This window comes from Lissotriton helveticus, chromosome 7, assembly GCF_964261635.1.
Source record: "Lissotriton helveticus chromosome 7, aLisHel1.1, whole genome shotgun sequence".
NCBI classification, from domain to species: Eukaryota; Metazoa; Chordata; class Amphibia; order Caudata; family Salamandridae; genus Lissotriton; species Lissotriton helveticus.
Window position 1 is genome coordinate 1,279,275,328 of NC_136068.1, and position 12,303 is coordinate 1,279,287,630.

General features: G+C 48.1%; 1 protein-coding gene across 3 annotated transcripts in view; it reads right to left on the bottom strand.

The window, feature by feature from the left end:
- Positions 1-12,303, bottom strand: part of NT5C (5', 3'-nucleotidase, cytosolic) — a 531,233-nt gene that overhangs the window by 301,325 nt on the left and 217,605 nt on the right. The window lies entirely within an intron of this gene.

Genomic DNA, 12,303 nt, shown 5'->3' on the forward strand with positions numbered 1-12,303 from the left:
TCCTTTGAAGTGCAAGAAGCCTTCTACGGATTCCCCGGTTCTGGTTGAGCCACTTGCTACACAGACTCCAAGAGTTGCTACACCCTCACCCACTTACTCAGATGTGGAGGCTGGGGAAGGTGATGACGAACAGTATAACTTTCCTGCCACCACTGATCCTGAGGATCACCAGGACTCTTGGGCAGATGCAGGGGACCCAGGGGATCCACAAACTGCCCTGGACACTCAGGTGTACAATGTCAAAACCTCTCCTACTGAGGATTCTGCGGCATTTAATGCTCTCATTGAGAGGGCAGCTACAAACCACGACGTCCAGCTGCACGCTGACCCTGTTGACGTGGACTTCCTTTTTGATACCTTTTCCACAGCAGAGAAAACTGTCAAAACTCTCCCAATGTTGAAAGGGGTTCTCAAACATGCTGCGGACATCTTTAAAGAACCCACACGTGCCAGGGTGGTCAACCCTAGAATTGAAAAAAAATATAAGCCGGCACCTGGCGACCCGACCTACATGAAGGGCCAGTTGCCATTGGACTCTCTGGTCGTTTCTAATGCCCGGAAGAGGGCGAATTTGCAAACCACTGGTGATGCTCCTCCCCCAGACAAGGAATCTAAAGTGCTGGAGGCATCAGGGAAGAGGGTGGCGGCTCAAGCAGCCAATATCTGGCGTATCTCAAACACTCAGGCACTCTTGGCCAGATATGACAGGGCGCACTATGACACACTAGAGACCCTGCTACAACATCTACCCGATCAGTATAAAGAGGCGGCGGAAATGCTCATTCAAGAGGGGAAGCTCATCTCCAACGCTTCTATTAAATGTGCACTGGACGTGGCGGACACCGCGGCCAGGGCCATTAACACCAGTGTCATGTTGAGACGTCAGGCATGGCTCAGAATCTCCGGTTTCAAGCCGGAGATACAAACCACCATCCTCAATCAGCCGGTCAACCCTGATAGGTTGTTTGGCCCTGAGGTGGATGCCACACTGGAAAAAATAAAGAAGGATACAGAGACTGCAAAGTCCATGGGAGCTCTCCAGTCACAACAGTTTCGGGGCAGTACTTTTCGTCGCTCAGGCAATAGAGGTGTTTCCAGAGGCCAGATGTCCCAGCAAACGCAATACACTAAAACTGGGGCGCAGTCCTCTTACACCAAGCAGAGTAGAGGCGGCTATCGGGGCAACAGTGCCAAAGGCAGAGGCCGTGGAAATAACAACTCCCGTTCGTCTTCCACCACCAAGCAGTGACGCCCTGCCCCTGCCCCCCGACCACACAACACCTGTCGGGGGGAGACTCCAGCAGTTCCTGCCAGTCTGGAAATCCATCACCACAGACAGGTGGGTCAGGAAACGTATCCAGTTCGGTTATTGTCTAGAGTTAACGTCCACTCCACCCAACATGCCACCAAAACACCGTCCTTTGTCCACAGAGCATTTGCAATTATTGCAGCAGGAGGTACTTGTCATGCTGCAAAAAGGGGCAATCGAGCTCGTGCCGGTGGAGGAAGAAGGCACAGGAGTGTATTCCCTGTACTTCTTAATCCCAAAGAAAGACGGGTCCCTCAGACCCATTCTGGACCTCAGACCCCTAAACCAGTATATTCTCTCAGAACACTTTCACATGCTGACGCTGCAGCAAGTTCTTCCGGTGCTCAACCAGTGAGACTTCCTCACAACCTTGGATCTCAAGGATGCATACTTTCACATTCCACTACATCCATCACACAGAAAATACCTCAGATTCACGATCGGCATTATCAGTTCAAGGTCCTTCCTTTCGGAGTGACCACGGCGCCCAGGGTGTTCACAAAATGCCTGGCGACAGTGGCTGCGCACCTCAGGCGGCAGAACGTTCACGTTTACCCTTATCTGGACGACTGGCTTGTCCAAGCGAAGTCGGCCCAGCTGTGCGCTGCCAACATGTCCCACATCATTCACCTTCTTCACAGTCTGGGATTCTCACTCAATTATCCCAAATCGCACCTTCAGCCAGCCCATGTGCGGCAGTATCTGGGCGCGACGATAGATACTCTGGCGGCCACGGCTCAGCCGAATTCTGTAAGGATCAACAGCATTCAGTCGCTCATCCAAAAGTTCAGACCGCAACACTCGCTTCCAGCAAGAGTGTTCATGCAGTTGATAGGCATGATGGCCTCCTGCATCTTCATAGTCCTGCACGCGAGGCTACATATGCGTCCGCTTCAAGAGTGCTTGGCTCGGCAATGGAATCAGGCTCACGGACAGTTAAAGGACCTAGTGTTGGTGACCGGTCGGGCATACAACTCTCCGCATTGGTGGAATCCACACAACCTTTGCAAGGGCCGACCATTCCAGGAGCCTGTGCCACAACTTATCCTGACAACGGACGCATCTCTCCAGGGTTGGGGAGCTCATGTACTCCACTACACAGTGCAGGGACTATGGACTACGCAGCAAAAGAAGATGCACATCAACCACCTAGAGCTGATGGCAATCTTCATGGCAATGAAGGCATTCAAAGTACATCTGTGCAACAAGGTCGTGTTGATCCAGACGGACAACATGACAGCCATGTACTACATTCAGAAGCAGGGAGGTACACACTCTCCACAGTTGTCTCATCTGGCTCAGAGCATGTGGAAGTGGGCCATTCAAAGGAACATCTTCCTCATGGCGGAACACCTCCCGGGCAAGGACAATCAGATGGCGGATCTGCTCAGCAGGTACAGCCACCAAATGCACGAGTGGGAGATACATCCATCAGTACTCCACCCGTACTTCCAGCAGTGGGGTCATCCACAGATAGACCTGTTTGCCACAAGGGAAATCGCAAAATGCCAACACTTTGCCGCCAGGTTCCCTCACCCACAGTCGCAGGGCAATGCGATATGGATGAACTGGTCAGGCAGATTTGCGTACGCTTTTCCCCCAGCACCTCTCATACCGCTGGTGGCACGAAAGCTAAAGCAACACTCAATGACACTCATCCTGGTTGCTCCAACGTGGGCACGCCAACCATGGTACACCACGTTTCTAGAACTCTCCGTGGTACCGCATCAAAGGCTGCACCTCACGCCCAGACTTTTGACGCAGAGCCATGGCGACATTCAGCACCCAGACCCGCAATAGCTCAACCTGGCGATCTGGCTCCTGAAGTCTTAGAATTTGGCTACCTTAACTTGCCTCCCGACTGCATGGATATCATACGGGAGGCAAGAAAGCCCACCACCAGAGCTTGCTATGAAGCAAAATGGAAGCGGTTTGTCATTTACTGTACAGAACACAACATCAACCCGCTAGATGCATCCACTCACAACATCATCTGTTATTTGTTACATCTTTACAAATGCAAGCGGGCATATGCTTCCATTCGGATACACTTATCCGCCATAGCAGCTTATCTCCAAAACAGGCAGCATCTCTCCATTTTCCGGTGCCTGCCATTAAAGCCTTCCTAGAAGGACTGAAAAGGGTCATCCCTCCCAGGACCCCGCCAGCTCCTGTATGAAACCTTAATGTGGTCCTCACCAGGCTGATGGGCCCACCTTTCGAGCCTCTGCATTCATGCGAGGTTCAGTTTTTACCATGGAAAGTGGCTTTTCTAATAGCCATTACATCTCTGCGCTGTGTTAGTGAGCTCCACGCGCTCACTGTCCAAGAGCCATTCATACAAATTCACTCAAACAGGGTGGTGCTGCGCACTAACCCTAAATTTCTTCCTAAGGTGGTTTCACAGTTCCATGTCAATCAGACCATTGAACTGCCCGCGTTCTTTCAAAACCCAGAGACTGTAGCCGAAAGAATGCTCCACACTCTTGACGTCAAACGAGCTTTGATGTACTACATCGATAGGACCAAGGATTTTAGAAAGACACAACAACTCTTTGTTGCCTTTTCAGCCCAGCACAAAGGCAACCCCATTTCCAAAGCAGGTATAGCCAGGTGGATCGTTAAGTGTATTCAAATTTGCTATCACAAGGCTAAGCGCACTTTAACGGTCCCCCCCAGAGCCTACTCCACCCGCAAGTTGGGGGCCTCCATGGCTTTCCTTGGTAATATCCCTTTGGAAGACATTTGTAGAGCAGCCACATGGTCTACACCACACACATTTACTAAACACTACTGTGTAGATGTGCACTCCAAGCAGCAGGCAGCTGTGGGGCAGGCTGTTCTTAAGACACTTTTCCAAACGTCAGCAGCTGGCATAGGCGGCCGCCGTTAATGGAGGGACTGCTATATATTCTATGCTATAGATATGAATTCAGCAGCCCACATGCCTCGAACTGAATATGCTACTTACCAGTATGCATCTGTTCTTGGCATGTAGGGCTGCTGACATTCATATCGCCCGCCCTCCTCCCCGGCGCCTGTAGCGGCTGCAGAATTCAAACTTACTCTTAGCATGGTCATCGCTCACACTGTTACACTCCATCTTCGCCACAATGGCTAAAAACAATCTGGGGATGGAGTCGATGCCCATGCGCACTGTAGTCCAGGGGAGGAGCCACCTATCTCGTGATACTTCGAAGACTCTTCCAGGACAACAATGTGCAATCATCCGGACCCAACACTAGGCGGCGATCTATGCTATAGATATGAATGTCAGCAGCCCTACATGCCAAGAACAGATGCATACTGGTAAGTAGCATATTCATTATGCGCACTAGGGTGTAGCTACTAGGCACTGTTCTCTCTGCTACGTACTTCTGTATATTTGCGACCCGTAGGCCCCCCAACTACTGGATTGCTACTGATTTGTGTGCATGCAGCGTTGTATCTCACCTCAAGCGATTGTCGTTTCAGGTATGTCCCAGCTGTGTACCTGTTGATTGCGTAGCGTTTGGGCCTTGTTCTCAGCAGTGATCTGAAGGGTTGTTAGTACTCCGGCGTTATCGAGGCATTTCCAATCACCTCAGTTACTGTCCACAGGTCCTTCAGTGTTCCGCTACCAACTGTGAGCCTTATGGGCTTCTAGACGCGATTTATTATTTCAGCTTCGGCTCAGAGTTTTGCCCATGCCGGCTTACATGCCTTACGTCTCGGCCCGTCGTCTTACTCTAGCCCAGTGTCTGGGTTTCAGTTTCACTCGTTGGGCTTTATCGACGTCTTCTTCCGACGTGGCGACTCCGGGGCTTGTTAATGTTTTGCAGTTGCAGATTGTCTAAGATCGATGTCATATAGACAGAGTTCACCTTGCGTAGCAGGTCTAAACGCTCATCTGTGAAGGATATCTACAGTTTAATGGGCATCCAAGAGGAGCTCACTCAAAACGCCGCCATCTCATGGCTCGGCTAGCTCCGCCCCCCCTCTGCACTCAAAAGTTGCACCTGAGTCTGTTGGATATGGGAGAATCGTTAGGAGTGCAGGCTGGTCGCCAAAGACAGACTTCCTCAATAAAAGAAATCATTGAACCTGCAGCGACAGGAGACCAGAAGCACACACGTAATTGGACTTCTGCTGGACCAAATAGGACTTCGAGGGACCCAAGTAGCCTCTCCTCAACTATAGACCGAATAATAACCCCAGACAGGCCCCCATCGACCACACAGGACCCATAGCATCTTTCAGCATCCTCACCATCCTCTATCCTCAACATCAGGACCAATCCATTGAAGTCTATGACGGTCCTTGCATAAAGTGAGGAACTGGACTTGAGACTGCTTTAGTGACAGGTAACTGATCCAATTCTTCCTTACTGCCCCTAACCTTCCCACTGTTGGAATTGGTCGCCTAGTCCAAACCTAAGTTGTTAAACAGAACTTTTTAAACTTTTAGAAAGTTTCCAAACTTTATCGTTACCAATGCTTGTTTCCACTTTGGACTCTGAAGCTGATATTTGTGTTTTCCTTAAAAATCTATATCTCTGGAGACCTCTGGTGGATTTTGCTCATCTTGGTGTCTAAAAATTCACAAAAATATCACTTATGTTTATAAATTGATGTTGGATTTCTCTTGTGTTGGGTGACTTTCTTATTCTGTTGTTTGCTGTGTCAAAATGCTTTACACTGATTCCTTTGTTTAAGCTTTGCTGCTCTAAGCCACAGCTACCCAGGGGTGAGCTAGAGGTTTTACAAACAAGCCTGACTGGACCCAAGATGTTTTTCGGAGTTTATTACGTGGTGAGGTCATAGAACCCCACAGTATAATACACCACAATCCTCACATAGGTGCACAGCGGTGGGATCCAAAACTTGTGTTTGGTTGTACCAGACAATTTAAATGTTGATAACCACCAAAAATCCCCCAATGCACGTTTTGAGTGCAAGGCACTGTTTTCCAGGCGCTTACAGACTTGCAGTGAGGTTCACAAAAGTTTCCAAAAGTAATAAAAGTTTTTGATGAGTCTCCAAAGGGTGAAAAACATGGAAATCGACTTTTCCACCCTGCCCACACTCAAGATCAAGATCTGAGGGTGCTGTGCAGGGATAGAAAAACCAGATTGCATGTCCCTACCAAAAATGAGGACCTGGAGCAAGATATTCCAGGCGAGCCCAAGCTCAAGTTGGAATGCAGATTGCCCCTGACCGAGGGAATGAGGAGGATGGCAGAGAGCTCCTTCATGATGAAGGGGGCAACAAGAGTTTTTTCAAGGCATGCCTCCACATCTGGGAGTGAGAAGAGCTCCACTTCATTGAGGAGGCCCAAGTACTTGGAGGTTCAACGGAGCTCCCTGGAGTTACAGGAGAGGAGACTGGCCCTAGACTGGCTATGGGGGGAAAAGGATCAGGCTGGTACTAAAGTCCCAAGGACATGGTGGCAGCATTAATTATTGTGGGAACTAGTTTCAACAGTGGGTGAGGGATAGGCAGCTGACACTGGAAGATGATGTGGCAGAGTCATATTCACATATGAAGGAGGCCCTCATTGAGCTGTTTGGTCTACCCCATGAAGGATACAGACAGAGGTTTAGGAACACACACTATGGGGTGACTAGAAATGGGTGGACTTTTTGGAAGCTTCTGTGAAGTCACTTGAAGGCTGGATAAAGGTACCTATGTAGAAACCTATATGGGGGCTCTACATTTTAATGGTAAACAAACACAGACTTAGAAATTGTACCTTATTTTAAAACAGCATCTAGCAGATTCTAAGTTATCTAGTCTCAGAGAGATGGAGAAGATCACTGATGAATGGGTACACACTAGGTTGTCCAAAAAGTCCCAAGGTGGCGATCACAAAAAAGGAGGACGCCCCCCCCCCCCCCCACCACTGTTAAAGGGGAAGAAGAGGGCAAGGATAACAATAAATAAAATCCCAAAGAGTCCAGAAAAAATGCCCAAGGGGTGAGCCCATTGCCACATCCCATTCAAAGGGGAGGGAGTACCTAAGAAAGAATTTCAACCCTACAAAGGTTGGGGTACGCTATGATTGTAAATAGCCAGGGCACAAGAGGGGAGATAGTGTGTCCACCAAAAACCCATCCACTGGTGAACATCTCAAAGGTATTGTAAGTGTAGGGATGGGAGTGGAAGTTGTCCCTAGAAATTGTAAAGAGTGGTCTGAGGCCACCTTAGTCTCTATGAATGGGGAATAAAAAATGAACCCCTAACGCACTGACCTGCAAGTATAGAAAGATGTAAGCTGTGGCCAAGAATCAATGGGGTTGAAATCCAGGCCCTGGAAGATGCAGGTGCCAGTATCACCATGGTTACGGCTAAGCTGGTTTCCCCAGGACTGATCATCCCTGATGAGGTGCTCCAGATGGTCAACTCTGGCAATATTACAAAGTTACATCCAATAGCAGTGGTAGACTTTAAATGGGGAGGGGTTACTGGCCCTAAGAAGGTAGCGGTGTCCCCTGACAGTCCAAGAGTGTCTGATGGGCAATGACCTTGAAACATCTGCCTAGACGGAGGTGGAGAGACGGATCCATGCAGCAATAATGGGTCTCCCTGAGTGGGTACCTGTCTCCACTAGAACACAGAGGTCTTAAGGTAATTTCAAGCGGCCTTGGAGCCGGAAAAATGGCCCAATGCCTTAATAACAAGAGGAAGGGCAGGAAGCCTGGAAAGGCCACTTCCCATAGCCCAAAGGTCATGAATGAGCCTCACCCTAGGGGGCCTAAGGGGAAGGTCTGATGCCTGAAGAGGAGGCTGCTTCTTTGGGAGATCTGCCTGACCAGGCAGAACTCCAAGGAGTGTGAGGACCCTCCAGAGAGGACTTGAGCCAGGGACAAAAGACTAGCCCCACTCATAAGGCCTGACACAGCAGGCTGTCAAACAGAAACAGGAGGAAGGGGATGTTTCTGGAATTCAAGCTGTGTACTGGGACGAGGGACTCTTGTGCAGTGAGGCAAGGGACCGTAAACCAGGGGCACCCACAAGAGTGGTGGTCAACCAACACTACAGATAATTTCTGATTAGTCTGGCTAATGATATTCCCTTAGCTGGACATAGGGGGCAGGTCAAAATATGGGAAAGGTTGGTCAATCACTTCTACTGGCCTGAGATGACTGAAAAAGTGAAGGAGTTATGTTGCTCCTGTGTCGCCTGTCAAGCCAGTGGCAAGACTGGAGGCAATCCAGAGGCTCCCCTTATACCACTGCAGTGATGGGGACTCCCTTTGAAAGGGTGTTTGTAAGAAACTGGGTTGCTGGTGGACTGGGGTGTGAGTCCAGGTCAAGCAGAAACCACAATCCTAGTCAGGGCGAGGCACAAGTCAAACCCAAATTAACCTGGGTTCTACATTCTGGTAGCTTGGCACAGAGCAGTACGACTTAACCTAGAAGCCATGGGTAAAGTATTTGTGTAACACTTCCAACAGTAACACAGTAAAAACACACCAGAAAAGCATCTCACACCAGTTTAGAGAAATAGCGCAAAATGTAATAAATAATGTAATAAATAAAACAAGACCAAAACGACAAAAAGTCAATCAGTAGAACCTGAGTTATGAAATTGTAAAGATTTTAGGTGAAAAATAGCACCAAAAAGCACAAAGTGCCAGCTGCGACTATCTGGCTGTACAGGACCGAATACAAGTCACAGGCCAACCGCGATGGAGCGCAGGTCAGCTACAGTCACCAGGTTAGGCCCACTGAAGTTTACCTTCTCAAATCCATGCAAAGAGTCCCATTTTACAGTGGATGGGTTGCGAGGAATAGGGAGAGCGTCGCTGGAGACTACCGGCATCTGAGCGAAGATCCTGAAGTCGTCGTGGATGGGTGTCGCTGGAGCTTTGCATTTGCAGTCCCCATCAGCATTCGATGCTGTAGCACAAAGGGGCAGCTGGCGATCTTGGGACTGATTGCGGTGTGAGCGGCAGGGTCTTGGTGTGAAAAGGCCTGTTTGCGGTTGTGAAGAGCCCAAAAACTTAAGTATACAGCTCTCTGAGCCATACCAAAGGTCCAGGACCTGAGGGGCACATCTTGGAGGTTGGGAACTCACTTCAGCTGGGTACAGGGGCTGGTGCAAGATGTTGTGGAGCCTTTTATGTTCCCAAGACTGAGGTCAGGAGGCCAGCAGACAGCAGACTAGCCCATCGAGTCACTCTGGGTTCCTAGGTGAAGTTGCAGGTCCAGTTCTTTCTCATCCAAGCAAGAGGGCATCAGGCAATATCCTACACAGCAGGGCAAATGTTCCTTCAGAGCAGCAGTTCAGCAGAGTGGCAGTCTTTTCAGCAGCACAGCAGTCATTCTTCCTCGCAGAGTAACCACAGGTCCAAAAGTGGATTGAAGACTTGGTATCTGAGGTCCAGTATTTATACCCAGTTGTGTCTCTGAAGTGGAGAGAAGCTTCTACAGGCATATCTTTGAGGTGCACAGGTGCCCTGCCTTGCTGGCCCTGGCTCCAGACCAACTGCAGGGGTGTATGCAGCCCTTTATGTGGAGAAACGACATAGCCTATTCAAGTGTAAGTGGGGCTGGATCCAGCTCCTCCCTCCCATCCTGCCAGTATTGGCCCATCCAGTCATCCAGTCACATCTAAGCTCCCCACTGTGTGTGGCTGTCTAAGAGGAATACACAAAGTTCAACTGTCAATTACAATTAGCCATGTGACCCAGAGACAGGCTGCCGGCACCAAATGACTAAGGCAAGAAAATGCCAACTTTTTAAAAGTGGCATTTTCAAAACTGTAACTTAAAATCAGACTGCACCACAAGTTAGGATGGTAAGCCACCAAACATGAACTGGGCATCTATTCCCATTTGGAAATTACACTCACAAAATATAACAAGGTTACTCAAATGTTATCCCATGGGATAGGTAGGCTTGCAGTAGTGAAAACACATTTAAAGAGTTTTTCACTAGCAAGACATGTAAAACTTAAAAGTACATGTTCTACTTTTTAAATATATTACACGCTGCTTGCTGGGCTGTCCACCCCTATGCTAAAGTTGACTTATATGTATTAAAAAGGAAGGTTTGAGCGGCAAAAGGCTTACTTTGTATGTCCCAAAAAGGAGCCCCATCAGGTCCTTCAACAAGATGCATAGCCAATTATGTAAAGTAAATTCCAAAATCATTTTAATGTATTTTTGTTCCACTAATATTCCACATGTAATCCAATAATTTTTCAAGTTTCTTCTTTGCATTTTCATTTATCAGTTGTAGCCATATTTTTACAAGTGCCTTGTGAGGCGTTCTCTAAGCAGCACTGGAGGGTTCACAATTCCTCATAAAGCATCCTTATTGCTTTAAACCCAATGCATTTTGGGATGACTCTCTTCCTCAGGAGTAGCTACAATGTAAAATGGTAATAAACACACAACATCTTAACAGAAAGGACTGGTGGGTGTTCATTACTATTCTGCATTGTAGTAGAAGGCCAGCCCAGTGGTGTTAGTACCCAAACCAAACCCAAAAGGAGGTTAACATGAGAGGAGGTTTTGTGCGAACTACAGAGGCCTGAATGCAGTCACCAAGACTAATGCTTGACCCATGACCTCAAATATAATTTTGGGTCTGCCAAATATCTGTACACATTTGACCTGACTTAAGGTTATTATCAGATAGACAACACACCAGGAGCAAAGGAGAGATTTGATTTTTCAACCTCCGAAGGCCACTATAAATTCAAAGTGATGCCCTTTGAACTGAAAAATGCATCTGCCACCTTCCAGAGGCTCATAAACACAGTATGTTCAGGTTTGGAAAACTTTAGTGCGGCATATCTGGATGATATTGCTGTGTTTAGTTCCACCTTTAGCAGGCAAGGTTGAATATCAATGCAAGTACGTGTCAGATAGGGCAAGGTTCAGGTGTGTACTTGGGTCACCAAGTACGTGGAGGTCATGTACAACCTCTCCAGCCCAAAATACAGACAAATCTGGCCTAGGAAGCACCTATGACCCAAACCCAAGCCTGAAACTTTCTTGGTCTGACTGGGTACAGCAGAATATTTGGCAAACATTATACTATAATGGCATCTTTGACAGAGCTAACCTCCAAGAAATAGCCCCAAAAACGCATCTGGACTGACCAAAGTAAAAAGGCCTTCGACACCCTACTGGACGATTTGTGCTCTGCACCTGTCTTAAAAGGCACTTGGTTTCAGCAGAGTTTGTGTTCCTGACTGATGCATCAAAACGTGGGATTGGGACAGTGTTGTCACAGCTAAATGAAGAGGGTCAGGATCAGCCAGTTGCCTGTATCAGTAGGCGACACCTCCTCAGAGAGCAGTATTGGAGTGCCATTGAGAGGGAAGCCTTGGCTTTGATTTGGTCTCTGAAGAATCTGAGACCATACCTGTTTGGCACTAACTTCAGAGTACAAATTGACCACAGACCTCTCAGGTGGGTGATGAGAGGAGAGTAACCTAAACTGTTGAGCTAGTTTATTTCCCTACAGGGTATGGACTTTAAAGTGGAACACAAACCTGTGACTGACCATGCAAATACTGATGGCCTTTCCAGGTTCTTCCTCTTAGACAATCAGAACTACCAGGACAAGGGTTAGTTTCTTGTCAGCTTTTTTTCTGGAGGAAGGCCTCTTTTTGCATGATCACCCACCAAAGTTTTGAACTGATGATGCTGGTTTTTCGACTCTGAGAGTGCACTGAGGCCTGCTAACCAGACCACAGTGTCAGCGTTCCAACTCTTTATAAAGTATATGTTGAACTGGCTACCAAAAATAGGCATAAGTGAACTTACATATAAGTCCCCAATGTATGGTACCAAAGGTACCCAGGGCCTGTGAGTTAGTGTCCACCCAGGTCTGTGGCACTAACTGCGCCACCCCGAGTGTGACCACACACAACTAACATGACTCCCAGCCAGCCACTGCAGACTGGAAGAGCAGTTTGTAAACTGCTAGTTCAACCATGCCATTTTAACTTATGGCAAAGCCTAAACCTCCATTAATATATATGTCATCCCTGAGGAAG